This window comes from Triplophysa rosa, linkage group LG3 (genome assembly GCF_024868665.1).
Source record: "Triplophysa rosa linkage group LG3, Trosa_1v2, whole genome shotgun sequence".
NCBI classification, from domain to species: Eukaryota; Metazoa; Chordata; class Actinopteri; order Cypriniformes; family Nemacheilidae; genus Triplophysa; species Triplophysa rosa.
The window spans coordinates 787,476-803,332 of record NC_079892.1 but is presented as its reverse complement, the minus strand read 5'-3'; the positions used below and the strand labels follow the sequence as shown (position 1 = coordinate 803,332).

General features: G+C 38.2%; 1 pseudogene; it reads left to right on the top strand.

Moving 5' to 3' along the window:
• The first annotated feature begins 3,558 nt into the window (after window positions 1-3,558).
• Window positions 3,559-14,819, top strand: LOC130551500 (NACHT, LRR and PYD domains-containing protein 1 homolog; annotated as a pseudogene).
• Window positions 14,820-15,857: the final 1,038 nt, after the last annotated feature.

Below are 15,857 nucleotides of genomic sequence, written 5' to 3'. Positions count from 1 at the left end.
GGTAAACCTACTGGTCATACCAAAGGCGTTCAGCTGGGTTCAGGTCTTGACTTTATGCAGACCAGCTAAAGGCAGAGTAGATCATTTGTAAAATGCCAACGTTTGCCTGCTAGCAGTGCAATCATAGGATCCCTCCCTCTCGCGAATCACCATCCAAAGACATGCCTCCTTCAAAACACATGAGCGCGCGCACAGACCAGAAGCTGTTGGATCGGTTCCAGTGAAGTCATGTCACATTCACCGATGAGAAAACGTTACAGCACAAAGTGAATTACATTACAACAATAACGAACATCTCCAGGTTTCAGCTCTCTGTCCGCCATTGTCCCGCTGCCTGCACATCGCACATGAGCGTGCTGATGACGTATGATGTCTGCATGAACAGGGAATGCAGTGGGATACAAAATACGCTGACTGAAAATGTACACATGACGTATCATTGCCCTCGGACCAAGGGCAGTAATTGGTCCAACGTTTTTGACCCTACGCCTTTCACAGAAGATATACTGTATAGCCTAATTATAAAAATAATGTTTCGCTTTACTTATTGATTGCTATGAGGATGTTAAGAGACTTCCAACCAGCATGACAAAAAACGTTTCTGGACAGGATTGCCTACTCAGCCTTCAAGTTCTTTCAAACTAGACTGAATCAATCTTTTCTTTTTTAATCTTGTTCTGTGCACAGGGACATTGTCATGTTGGAATAAAAAAGGGTCCTGCCAATACTGTTAATATAAAATGAACACTTTAAAAGATTTTTATATGCTGAGGCATTAAGATGTTTGCTCACGAAATGACTAAAGTAGTTAAACCTGTTCATTACTTTTGTCCATATAAGTTTGTATGTATTTGCAGTTATTTGAGTCTCAGAATGGTCCATTAGAGCTGAAGATCTTTGCCCGAACCAGACGGGTTGCCTCTGGCGATTACGTTTTGGTTGCACCAGCAACTAAAGCAAAGTCTGAGGTGTGGAAAAGGATTTGCTCAGTTTCGATTGACAGCATGATGCAGTTGTTTCCCTCAGCACCGGTGGGCCACTGCTCATGAGCAGACCGGGGGGAACCGGAACACAAGGGGGTGTGTGGTGTGCTGCTCTTGGAGAAAGTGTCCAGCTCTGCCCTCACACATAGACAGTACACAGTAGCATCTACTGTATGGTGTGTGTTTGCGGTTTCATTAAAAAAAACATTATTTTAGGAAGTCATGATGCCGGTTTAAAACACAACAGACATCATCCCCTTTACATGCTAAAGGTAAAACTGTTACTTTTCGCGTGAATCCATAAGCATTTTGGCCATAAGCACTGTAACTTATGTCACTTTAACTGCGCTTAAGCAGGGCAGCAAAAATAGACTCGGCGCCAAAATGACTGCAGCACTGCTGCTTCACGTGTAGTGTGAATGTTCTAACAATAAGTTTCCTTTTCTATGATTTCTGTTAGCGAAAAAGCAGGCACTGATAACGCGCTGGTTACTGTGGAAATAATTTTCAGTTAAAAGTATGATTTAATTATCAATATAATCAATAAGTGTTTTCTTTCATTAAATCATTAAGCTGTGTGCTTTTATCATGTGCTTGCTATTTTACTCAGTGAAAAGTTACTGTGGCGGGCGGAGTGAGACAGGATAAGTGGGGGTTGGAACCATAAATTTAACTAAGTCAACACACACACACACACACACACACACACACACACACACACACACACACACACACACACACACACACACACACACACACACACACACACACACACACACACACACAAAGAGTCACACAGAAAAGAAATGTTATGAATCAATCCACTGCATTTGTTTTAAGTATAATCATGAGTTGTGATGTGTTTTAATGAATCATAGGATTAAGAAACAACGCTACATAATTAAAAGCATTAGATGATTGAGTGTTTTCTTTTTACTAAAAGAATGTTGGGAATGTTGGTATGTTGTCCGGCCACAAGAAACTAAGTCTAACCACTAAGTCTTTAGGGAACACTCCCCAAAAAGAAACTGTCTCTAGGGAACATTCCTCAAAACTAGCGACTGACCACAGGATGTAGGGCATGTGTTGTGGGAGATGTTGTTTTGCAGGAACTGACAAAGAAGGGCGAAGTCAGATGGACTGGTTCACGGTGATTGGTTGCTAGGGAGCAATGCTCCACAGAGAGAAAGAAGTCAGAGTCAGAAGATGAGAACGACGTCAAATACTGAATAAATATGTGTGTTTTTTGAATAATCTGGGTTGTTGGCTTTTGAGAGAGTGTGGAGAGTGACTGACAACCCAAAGCTTTGTTACACTTTTTACATCTGATAATAAAACTTCTGTTTAATTTTGGAGAACGTCTCCGTGCAAATTTTTGAGCATGCAGGACTGCCTTTTAAGTCCAACAATTGGTGACCCGTGACGTGATTTGACGAGAGATAGTGACGATTTTGTGCCTTTTGGCGAGAACAGTCGGAACGGATTCAAGTTCAACACACAGGTCGACCTAAAGATAAAAAGGTAAGCAGAAGCCTGTTTATTCAAAATTCTGCTATTGAATATACCTAAATTGCTGTGTTGAACTTGATGAACATTCTGAGTAAGTAAAAGTAAACTATAAAAGAAGTTTGAGAAATCAGATTTAAAAAGTAATAGTATAAGACGTTGCGTCGGGTGGTTATAGTCCACCAAAGTATGGGTTGGAGTCCCTTGAGTCGGTAAACTCATAAAGTACCAAAGTATGGGTTGGAGTCCCTTGAGTCAGTAAACTCATAAAGTACCAAAGTATGGGTTGGAGTCCCTTGAGTCGGTAAACTCATAAAGTACCATTGAGATTGTGTGCGTTGTGGTAATCGCGTCTGGGACAAAAAAGGCCAGGGTAATAAAACCCTTGAGTTTGGAACTCATAAAGTGCGTTGTGGTAATCGCGTCTGGGACGAAAAAGGCCAGGGTGAAATAAATCCCTTTGAGTCGGCGAACTCATAAAGGAATATTCCAAAATTGTTTGTTATATGTTTGAATGTTTTTGAAAGTGAATGCAATTGCTGATGTGAAAATTAATGTGAAAAATGACTTAACTGTGTGACAAAGATACTGTATAATTTTTGCAAACAGTGAATAGAATTTGTGCGTAAAATGGCCGAATTTCAGAAAGAATGCGACGAATACGGGTGTCCGCCAGTATTGGTGCAGTGGCAAAATGTTACAGAAATGTTATTAGCACAGGCAGAACCAAAAGATAGAAAGCAAAGACAGAAAGAAATTGATAAGTGTTGGGTAGCATTATGTGATGAGTGTGGATGGGACAGTAAAGAAAAAGTGAAGATTCCCCTAGCACCCAAAATTAGAGACATGGAGAGAAGAGCACATTGTAGGTTACAAAGACATCAGAAAAAAAAAAAGATAAAGTGAAGTGGTATAAATCAAGCAGACATATAGGTGAAGGAGAAGAGCTTATGAAAAAACTAAGAATGTGGACTAGAGTGGCATTAACAACCACAGCACTCAGCTCACAGAAGACACAGGGAGGGGAGAGAAAAGGGGAAGTGAACAGCTCAAAAGTCAAAGGTTTAAAGTGTGCGTGCAAATAATCAAACATTGACAATACTCGATTGTATTGGGGTCACAGTGGGACCCCCAAATAAAATTCTGCTTAGGGCCCCGTAAAGGCTTGGGCCGGCCCTGCAAGCAGGTGTCGTGTCGCGTCCGGTGAGACACGATGTTAGCCGCTAATTCTCACAGACTAGGAATTATTTGGACTAATCATTATTTTTCATATTTCGATTAGCTCAATCTACATTTTTATGTAACTGATTTAAAGAAGTTATGACCAGTCTATACATGACTAACATCTAAGACTAGTCTAAGCAGTTTATGCAACGGTCCCGAAAGTATTATGTGATGGTTTTAAAAGGTAAACAGCCTGTTCATAATGGCATTTAAGATAGAAAACGTTAGAAATTGTATTGCTTTTGTTTTCAGCAGGTGTGAATGTTGAATGACTAAAATACATTTACAATGTCATGCTGTTGACGCATAAAACTGTTGAGCAGTGAGCGCGATTTTTATTGTTGTCTAACGTTACCACTTAAAAAAATGACTTCCTCACTTTATAGTCCGCACCCACAACGGCTCAAAACACAAAGGTGAAATGATTCCTGTTCCGCATCCGAGTTCCTCCGTTTATGAAAGTTAGAAGTTGGTTTAGCGACATTCACATTTGTATACCTTTGTTTGTGTAATGTTTTAAGACTGATAAATAGGTCAACTTAAGCCATCTTAGATGTAAAACGTTTTCAAGTCATCGGACCGCTGTTGTGGTGTCAATGTTCAACACTCCTATGTTGTAAATAGTTCATCGTTGTTTATAACAGTTCCGGTGAATTCAGTTCGTCTTGATGTTGCGCTGCGCCAAGTGGAAACGGGAACTGAATTTACCGGAACACCTGTTGACGTCACGAAAATCTATACGCCTTTCAACGTTTTATTTTAAGTGATAATCTCAGATATCTTTCCCGTACTGAAGAAACCACAGCAGATCAGTGTATATGTTACACCATGGACCATGACGCCACAAGTAAGTCATAACAGTAAAATATATAATAATAATTTTTAAATAAATTGTTACAACATAGCCTACGTCATGCTTAAACTAAATAAGCGTGCAAATATGGTGGTTTATTTTTGCTTACTATGGCTTAATACTTAATGGTGTCGGATAAGTGGCATGAGGATGACAAAATGATAAAAGAAAATTTAAATTTTGGATTAACTTCTTTCAGTTTATTGTCTTAAAACAGAGGGTCTCCTAACCCCAACTATTTAATATGAAATATATTTTTTATATAAAAATTAAGAATCCGTAATAAATACTGTACTAATTTCAGCCAAAGTAAACTTGACTAAACGTTGCATTCGTGGCACATTCCTAAATTAACCATGGCATTAATATTAATACAGTAACCACAGTTTTAACTATTTTATTTATGGTTAAACAATGTTAGCCACAGTTACCATTGCCTCACTACAGTAACCATAGTTGTACCATGAAGTACAACTCAATTACAAAAGGTAAGCAATCCACCAAAAATATGATTAATATGCTTTACTGTAATAAACCATTGGGTAGTTTTCCTATGGGCAAAATATTATTGTAAATGGGATTATTGTAATGTATTCGTAATGTTGGCATCATAAAGTATGGAAACACATTCATGCGATACAGTGTATAACAGCTGATTCTACTCTCCAATCGATTCTGTAAGGCTTAAACCTTTGTGCTGAAATGTGCTCTTTGACGTTCTTGATTGTTATGAACTGGTATTGTGAACTGGTTTCTCTTCACCAGGTACTCAGTTTGTGGACGCTCACTGGGCGACACTCGTTCAGAGGGTGGACAAAGCGGTGATGCCAATAGCAGATGAGTTTTGGTCAAATGGAATGCTGGGATGGGAGTCATACTGTGAGATCAAAGCAGCAGATACCAACCAGAAGAGAATGAGGGTGTTACATGGAGTCTTGCATCCTGGAGGAAATGCAGTTAAATCTGACTTTTATTCTGACTGGAAAAGCATGCAGCGTTTCTTCTTAGAGATCTCAGTAAGAGCACTTCTTAAAGATGCCGGAAGCAAAATTGTAATTATGTCAGGGTAGGTTAGGTTGCATGTGCTGACAAGTTAACACATTTCAACCATGTAGTATAATACATATTTAATACATCTGTCAGTAAAAGGTATATTTCATGCAAACGGTTCTGTTTTTATTTACTCACCTTAATGATGTGATGAATCTTTAAGTTACTTTTATCTGTAAAATTACAAAAGGCACAACGTTATGGACTGACATCCTGAGTCATCGATGACTTGCATTAAAGGTATAGTTCACCCCAAAAATACAATTTCTGTCATCATTTACTCACCTTTGAAGTTCTAAACCTGTAGAATTATTTTTGATCTGATGAATACAGAGAAAGATATTTAAAAAAATGCTTATAACCAAGCAGTTCTTGGACCCCACTGAATACCATAGTAGCAAAAGGTTCTGGGGTAGCCTACTTTTACCATTGTCATTTTCCCTACTATGTTAGTATTGGGGGTCCAAGCATTGTTTGGTTACAAGCATTCGTCCAAATATATTTCTCTGTGTTCAACCAAACAAAGACATTTATTCAGGTTTAGAACAACGAGATGACAGAATTTTCATTTTTGTGTGAACTACCCCTTTAATATTTAATGGAGAAATGCATTAAAATGAATGCAGACTGATGCTGTCTGCCTTTTGTATTTACAGAAAAAAGAAACATGCACTGTAAAAAATGATTTTTTGAGTTTGTAAATAAAGCTAGCATTACTCGAGTATGTTTTACAAGCAAGTTGTATTTTGTCTTTCTACTTTAAAATGTCGCGTTTAATTCAATGTGTTACTTGAGGTTCCTTTGTAATTATTTGTGCTCTAATACATAAGTAAATTTAAATGAAAATGCCAAGTAATATTTACTTGGTGTTTTGTCATTAAATTAAGCGATGTATAAAACTGATGAACGCAAGTAAATTATACTCCACACAGCCATATAATAGCTGCGCGTGCGCACTTCGGACATTACAACTGGCGCGAAGAGCCTGAGGAAAGCTTGCGCATCGAAACATTTTTTTCAGTGCCTGAGGGGATTAAACTATGGTAAGTCATTAAATGTTTTCTTTTTAATTCATGTAGTAACGTTTGCAGCATAGTGCAGCGTTAATAAACTTTATTTTCGCTGGTTTGTTTGAGTTCGAGTTCTTGTTATTGAGTCTCGGTATTGCTAACATTTCTGGACAACGTTTGCAAACGCGGTTGTTTTTTATTATGCACATGGATAATAGAATTAACGTGATGCTAAGTTAAGCTATTAATATGTTGACAGTGTTCAGTTTGCTAAACGTAGTGTCATGTCTCGTATGTCTAACATTACGTAACTTAGACAAATAACTTAACCATGTAATGCATATTCATGAAGTTAAATCAAGTTTATGCTCCGTATATAACCAATATGATATTGATAAACTTGCAGTAGCCTACTGTGTTAACTTACCCTTAGCTAACTCTGCCTTAGCTAGCTCTGAACTGGCGTTGTTGTTGCAGATAGAATGGTGGATCTTGAACTAATTTGTTCTAACTTTAAAAATTGGTATAACGTTAGCCTATGTTCAATGCATTAAGGTCAATAAATTAATTTGAATTATTAATGACAAATAATCTAATTGTGGCATTAACATCCATGTTCATCTGTTCCACAGGTATTGGACTCACCATTCTCACCAATAAAACATTTTTAACTGATGCCAGAGGAAATGTGAAGGTGGTTTAATGGATCTGAATTGATTTATTTGATTACCTTTTTTATTTGTTTCTCTGTTTTTTAAATAAGCTGTTAAATATTTGAATTCAAACACTGAATAAAAGTATTTTTGTGAAATACCTGTCAGCGTTTTTGGTCTTCAGATACATTTTACTTAACACATATTAATACCTCATATGATTTCAAGTAATATTTACAAAAAACAAACAAGTAAAGACTACTGAGGAAAAGATAACTAGGACTCTTGTTGAGAAATATTAAGTATATTTAGAAGCATTACTTAAATAAAATTGACAAACAAAGGATGAGTAAAATTTACTTGACCCCGTACTTGGGAATTTCTAGTAAAAACTACTTATACATGGGTTTAGCATTTACTTGGACAGTTCTGATCAATTTACTAACATTTCCTGAGTGGAAAACCTTGCCTAGCTTTTTTCAAGTAAACTTAACTCCAAATTTTTTTCAGTGTGGTTAAACATATTTAAGGGTGAATACCCCCCCCCAAAAAAATTGACATGACATTAAGGTGAATAAATTATATAAGACTTTTAATATCCAGGTAAATCACCTTTAATTTATGGGGTAGGATCTATATACATATACAGTAAGTTAAATGTGCTAATACTGTTAAAACATTCAAAGGCAGCAACACACCAACTGCTGAATGTCATGTGGAAAATTTAGGTGAGTATCTCATCTTAGTTATATTTTTATCTCTGATGCTTTTTTTTCACTAATGAGCTTCATGTATTTTTGCATAGACGAATATAAGAAGTGGATCCAGAGGGAATATGAGTTTGTGACAGAGTATAACTCTCGACCTGGTGAACATGTGCTGCTGTCTGAGCGCTACATACAGCCTCTGATCATAATGAGACACAGAGAGAAGAAAGAGAGAACGGAAGAGTTGTGCTGCAAGGGAGAGAGTTTTCAGCAGCTCATAAGCTCAGAGAATAATGTAGAGAAAGAAAACAATGTCCTGGATGCTCTTTTCAGTGCAGATAGTAATGGAATCTGGCCTGGTGCTGTCATTCTTCAGGGAAACTCTGGGAAAGGCAAATCCGTCACTGCGCAAAAGATCATGTTGGATTGGGCATCTGGAAATCTCAGCAGAGAAAACTTTGATTGTGTTTTTCACTTGAAATGCAAAGAACTGAACCAGATTTCTGAAGAGCAGAGTTTGGTGGAGATCTTGAGCATCAATTCTAATTTAACACCAGATCAGATCTTGCAGATCCTGCAGATGTCACCAAAGAGAGTTCTTGTCCTCATCGATGGATTTGATGAACTCAAAGTTTCAAATAGAGAAGCATCAAATAAGTAAAAAACAAACAATATGTATAAAAAAGCTCCACCTGAAACATATCTGAAGGCCCTGTTGAAGGGTTGAATTTTGCCAGAATCTTTCCTGCTGGTCAAGACCAGATCTACAGCTACAGACACTATGAGAGGTATACTAAAGAAACCTCAGCGTTTAACTGAGATTATAGGATTCTCTGAGAGGGAGGTGGAGGAGTACTTCCAGAAGTTCTTTCAGGATGAGGAGCTCTTCAGGAATGCTTATGAGTCTGTGAAGGCAAATGAAACCCTGTTTACTGCCTGTTCCAGTCCTGTTATCTGCTGGATCATCTGCACAGTTATCAGAGAAAGATTCAATGATGGTACAGATGTAACAAGCGGTCTGGAAACAACCACATCCATATATGTTGACTTTGTGTTCACTCTACTGGAGCATCACTGTCAGGGTTTGAGTGAGTCTGTCCCGACCCTGCTGAAGAGTCTGGGTCAGCTGGCAGAGAGAGGGGTGATGGAACGACATGTTTTGTTTGATGAAAAAAGTGTGAAGAAAACAGTTTCAGATCCATCTGGCAGTCCATTCCTGGGCAAGTTCCTCTTTAAAAAAAGAACCCGACAGGAGACAATGTTCAGCTTCATGCATCTCAGCGTTCAGGAGTTTTTTACCGCTCTGTACTATGTGCTGGATGAAAAACAGTTTTGTGGTGGTTTTGTGATCCAGGGTCACATATATGTGTCCCTCCTTCTGTACGAGCCCAGTTGGAGAAATGGATTCTTCATATAAGCCCAACAAGTTTTTTTTTATGCCACTGGATTCTCCCCAGCCTCTATGAGCTTCACGAGAAGGACTTCGTACAGAAAGCTGTTGAAGTCTGGCCTGAGATGGACATGACATTGTTTCCTCTGAACAGGACTGACTGCTGGGCATTGGCGTATTGCCTGGAGTGTTGTCCTCACTTCAAAACGCTAAAGTTAAGTTTTGCGGCAGATGAGTTGAAGATGCTTCAGCTGTGCTGTACAGGGCACCAAAACTAGAGTGAGTTTGAAAGACCAGGAAATGTTAAAAAAAGTAGAAAAATACATGATTTTTTATTTGTCATTATGACCAATATGTCTTTACAGTATCTTGTGTACACAAAAGTTCAAGGTCACAAAGTTCTTTCTATGTGGACAACAGAACAAACCTAACATGCTATGTTCTGTCATTTTTGATACAAGGCGGCAACCAGGGATTTTTTAAAGACAAATCATTTCAACTCCCAGATAAAGGCTGTAGTGCCTTGTTTTGCCCACTAAAGGGTTGACTAGAAAGATAAAACATTTGAGAGAAATTAATGTACAGAGCCTTGATACACTGACTATATCCTCAGAGTTAAACCATTTGTATTTATTATATACAGTATATATACAATAAACATGTATAGGGTCCGGAATATATTACTGCAAAATTAGTGTCATGGAAATTGTAAACATAAGACCAACTTCATTCCCATATTATTGTGTATAGTGTACCAGTTGAAGTTCAAAGGATATTGACTGTAGTTCTACATTTAGGAAAACTCTTTTGGAAGAATGACCTGGTCCTGTAAATTTGTCACAAACACAACTGCTGCTGCATTTAAATAACACAGTGGACTGTATTCATTTTTAACGTGTGGGATGAAGAAAGAACATGGATATTCACATTTATTTTGACTTCAGACTAATGACTACATCTAATATTTTTCACAAAAACAAAAGTTAAGTTCATAGTCAGTGATAACAGAGTTGCATGAACTCATTTAACGATTTTTGGCTGTCTGATTTTGTTTTTGTAGGCTAGATGTCCAAAAGCTTGCAGACACGGATGTTTCTGATTTGATCTCAGCTCTTGGAGAAGGAAAGTTCCTAACAGAGTTGCGGTAAAGACGCAGAGTGCTAAAGTATTTGATATATTTGATGATGTGTTTGTTACGAATACACTCTTCATCTGTGTGAGTTTACAGTCTGATGGGCGAAGGTTTGTCAGATCAAAGTGTGCTGCAGATTCTTCATGCTCTACACAAACAGAAGACTGTGGGTGGACTTCAGATTGCAGTGAAGAACATCACAGCTGACACCGCCCTCATCCTGACAGACTTCATACAGAGCACAGAGAAATGGGAGGAGATCAGGTAGAAGTCACTACAGATGTGTGTATGCTTTTATTTTTGGTTGTTAATATATTGACTGTTGACTCTGATTGGCAGTTTTATGGACAAGTGTTCTTTGCAGTAATGCTGAGAGTTTCTGCTCATCTCTTCATCTCTTTAACACAGATGGAAATCTTGTGTAAGGATTTCTTTCGCACTTAAATCGTCAATTCCTATTTGATCTGAGTAATGTTATTTATTAGAAATTACTACTAAATAGTCACACAATTGACCTATCGGTAGAGAACAGTTAGCTATTTAGTTTTGTACGTTAGCATGGGCTCACTAACTTTAACATTAGCTAGTTTTAGCCATCTTGCTGAAGCAAAAGATGACATTAACGTTCTGCTTGAGCAGATGAAATCTATAACTTAATGGGATCTCCCAAAAATGAAAATTCTGTCATGAATTCACCCTCAGGTTGTATACGTTTCTTTGTTCTGTTGAACACAAAGAAAGATATTTGGAAGAATGTTAGCAATTTTCAGTTCTGGGACATCATCGGCTACCATAGTAGAAACAATTGTAGGTATATTTTTTGGTATGTTGAACGGGAAATAGGATATTTTGAAGAATTTAGAAAAACAAACAGTTCTGGGGCACCTTTGACTACCATTCAATTTATCCTTCCATAGTAGTCAACAATGTCCTGGAAATGAAAATTGCTAACATATGAAACTTGTGAACATATGATATTTATAAAATTAGAGATGCACGGATATGTAAATTTTGGCCGATAGCGATAACCGATATTTCTTGAACATTGGAAGCCGATAACCAATATATCGGCCGATATACATTAATATAACATTTTCTGAAACTGAAAATTCTTTTCCCCCCTGAAAATCATGTACCAAGTCTACTTTACACTAACTCAAGATTCTGTAACTTTTAAACTTTTCTGGTATTATTTTATTTAATTAACAACTGATAGATGTTCTCCCAGAGCAACACAGAAGGGGGTTTCAATTGCCAGAAGTCTAACAGGTCTCAAGACAGAAAGCTTTCAGACAGCAGTCGGCTTCAAACAATATGCTTAATGTTAATTTACTCATTCATAAATATCTACTACATCAACAATGTTTTGCTAATAGCAGTAAGTGAATGATCATGACAGAAAGACAGGACTGTACTGGATTTGAACTGTGAGCAGCGTGCAGCTGAAGTGATTCAACCAGAGGAAATTATTCATAATTTATCGGCTATAATACATCGGCCTACATTTTATTATCGGGCCGATACGATAACATTAAAAACGACCATTTATCGGCCGATACCGATATGGCCGATAATTTATCGTTTATCCGTATATGAAATATCTTTCAATTTTATACAGGTATGAAATTACATGTGGGTGAGTAAATGATGACAGAATTTTCATTTTTGGTTGACCTGTCCCTTTAATAAGACTGACAACTGATACTCGACTGCCATTGGCTCATCTGCGTTCGAGAGGAGGGGCTTACCGACAGGTCAATTACTGCACAAGCTCTTCACTAACGCCATATAACCTCTTCACTTATTCTACAGGTTGCATGTGGTGAGGTGGTGTTTAAGGCCACAGAAAGCACCATCACTGTCTAAAATCATTCTGAAATATCCATGCTCAGAAATGTCTGGTATGAATCTGAAGAACTTCTTACAGGCCTTCCATGATATAAACTGCTTAACCGAAGAGTATGTTCGCAAAACTAAAACCACTTTTCCATAACTCACGGTGTGTATCTAGATTACATACTATAACTTCTCTTTGCTGTCTTTCTGCGCCCTCTATCTGCATGTCTGTAGAAGTGCAGGTTTTGATCAACAGGTGGATTCTCTGTTGTCTCATCTCTCCTCTTTGTCTGGGTTGAGTGTGATCATTATTTCTGCTCCCCTCCTGACTGAGAAATGGGCGTCCAGAATCCTCTTCCTCATCCAGTCCTGCAGCAGTCTGACAGCACTCAGGTATGAATGATGTGCTCTTTACAGTGTGTATGTGTTTGGTATTTTGTTTCTGTGTATGTATGTGTGCAGGAGCAATAGCAGTTTTACAGTCACATACAACATTTCTTTATTAAGTGCTTTTTGATCATTAAAAGTTAATTATGGCACAGGTTTTTATTGTACTTTTTAAAATTAAACTGTATTTCACTGCTTTGTGGTTACAGAACCACTCAATGGTCTGCTGAATGTTTTTGAGAATGTGTGTACACTTGTGTTATATAGTTTTAATGCTGGCTCGTTGAGCGATAATGATGCACAGTGTCTTTTAATGGAGGAGGGAATCAGATTATTGAAAGAGTCCCCTAAACATCCCCAGTATGCTCTAAACATGAAAAGGTTTGTAATTTACAGGTTCACACGTCTCTTGAGATTTTTAACATAATTAACTCAATATAATCTAGTACAGAAGTGGTGATGTGTGCTGTGTTTCTGTAAAGACACAGATGTAAACCCAGTGACTGCTGCCGTCATCAGAATGATCAGATCGAAGAGCTCGACTGCAACCAGAGTGTGACCATTGATATCAGCAGGGAGAACAGTACAAAAGAAAGCGGGGCGAGCTGGCGTTTGATCCGGCACTTTACCAGCTACTTTGGCTGCGACCCAGCACTTCATGCTTTAGGTGTTCGAGTTGTTCGTGGTGTGCGGTTCGATCGGGAGTAATGCATTCAGGCACAGTTGCACTCTTATGACTGTGCTGATGAAAAGCACGATGGGAAACAACTTGCTGACAACACAGCTTAATGCTTTTTCGGCTCGTTAGACTTGTTACTGAGAAGAATTACGGAATAGAACGGGATATTGTGGAAATATTATTCAGTTAAAAGTATGATTTAATTATCAATAAAATCAATAAGTGTTTTCTTTCATTAAATCATTAAGCTGTGTGCTTTTATCATGTGCTTGCTATTTTACTCAGTGGAAAATTACTGTGACAAGCAGAGTGAAACAGGAAAAGAGGGGGTGAAATCATAAATCTAACTAAGTCAGCACACACACACACACACACACACACACACACACACACACACACACACACACACACACACAAAGAGTCACACAGAAAAGAAATGTTATGAATCAATCCACTGCATATGTTTTAAGTATAATCATGAGTTGTGATGTGTTTTAATGAATCATAGGATTAAGAAACAACGCTACATAATTAAAAGCATTAGATGATTGAGTGTTTTCTTTTTACTAAAAGAATGTTGGTATGTTGTCCGGCCATAAGAAACTGTCTCTAGGGAACACTCCCCGAAACTAGCGACTGACCACAGGATGTAAAACATGTGTTGTGAGAGATGTTGTTTTGCAGGAACTAACAAAGAAGGACGGAGTCAGATAAACGTGGTTCACGGTGATTGGTTGCTAAGGAGCAATACTCCCCAGAGAAAAAGGAGGAGTCAGAAGATGAGAACGACGTCAAATACTGAATAAATATGTGTGTTTTTTGAATAATCTGGGTTGTTGGCTTTTGAGAGAGTGTGGAGAGCGACTGACAACCCAAAGCTTTGTTACCCTTTTTACATCTGATAATAAAACTTCTGTTTAATTTTGGAGAACGTCTCTGTGCAAATTTTTGAGCATGCAAGACTGACCATTAAGTCCAACAATTGGTGACCCTGACGTGATTTGACGAGAGACGAAGGCATCTTTTGCACATTTCGTTGGAGAATCGGAACGGATTCAGGTTCAACACACAGGTCGACCTAAAGATAAAAAGGTAAGCAGAAGCCTGTTTATTCAAAATTCTGCTATTGAATATACCTAAATTGCTGTGTTGAACTTGATGAACATTCCGAGTAAGTAAAAGTAAACTATAAAAGAAGTTTGAGAAATCAGATTTAAAAAGTAATAGTATAAGACGTTGCGTCGGGTGGTTATAGTCCACCAAAGTATGGGTTGGAGTCCCTTGAGTCGGTAAACTCATAAAGTACCATTGATATTGTGTGCGTTGTGGTAATCGCGTCTGGGACAAAAAAGGCCAGGGTAATAAAACCCTTGAGTTTGGAACTCATAAAGTGCGTTGTGGTAATCGCGTCTGGGACAAAAAAGGCCAGGGTAATAAAACCCTTGAGTTTGGAACTCATAAAGTGCGTTGTGGTAATCGCGTCTGGGACAAAAAAGGCCAGGGTAATAAAACCCTTGAGTTTGGAACTCATAAAGTGCGTTGTGGTAATCGCGTCTGGGACAAAAAAGGCCAGGGTAATAAAACCCTTGAGTTTGGAACTCATAAAGTGCGTTGTGGTAATCGCGTCTGGGACAAAAAAGGCCAGGGTAATAAAACCCTTGAGTTTGGAACTCATAAAGTGCGTTGTGGTAATCGCGTCTGGGACGAAAAAGGCCAGGGTGAAATAAATCCCTTTGAGTCGGCGAACTCATAAAGGAATATTCCAAAATTGTTTGTTATATGTTTGAATGTTTTGAAAAAGTGAATGCAGTTGCTGATGTGAAAATTAATGTGAAAACTGACTTAACTGTGTGACAAAGATACTGTATAATTTTTGCAAACTGTGAATAGAATTTGTGCGTAAAATGGCCGAATTTCAGAAAGAATGCGACGAATACGGGTGTCCGCCAGTATTGGTGCAGTGGCAAAATGTTACAGATATGTTATTAGCACAGGCAGAACCAAAAGATAGAAAGCAAAGACAGAAAGAAATTGATAAGTGTTGGGTAGCATTATGTGATGAGTGTGGATGGGAAAGTGCAGAAAAGGTGATGACTCCGTTAGCACCAAAAGTTAGAGAAATGGAGAAGAAAGCACACTGTAAGTTGCGTAGACATGTAGAGGAGAAAGATAAAGTAAAGTGGTATAATGCAGGGAAACATGGCAGTGAAGAAGACACCCTCAGGAAAAAAACTAAGAATGTGGACTAGAGTGGCGTTAACAACCACAGCACTCAGTTCACAGAAGACACAGGGAGGTGAGAGAAAAGGGGAAGTGAACAGCTCAAAAGTCAAAGAGAAAAAGAAAGAGAATACAGGAAATGCTCAGACTAGCCCCTCTGCTCCGCCCTCAGAAAAGCTCAACCCAACTTCATTATACCCAACATTAAGCCATCCCCCTTCATACGA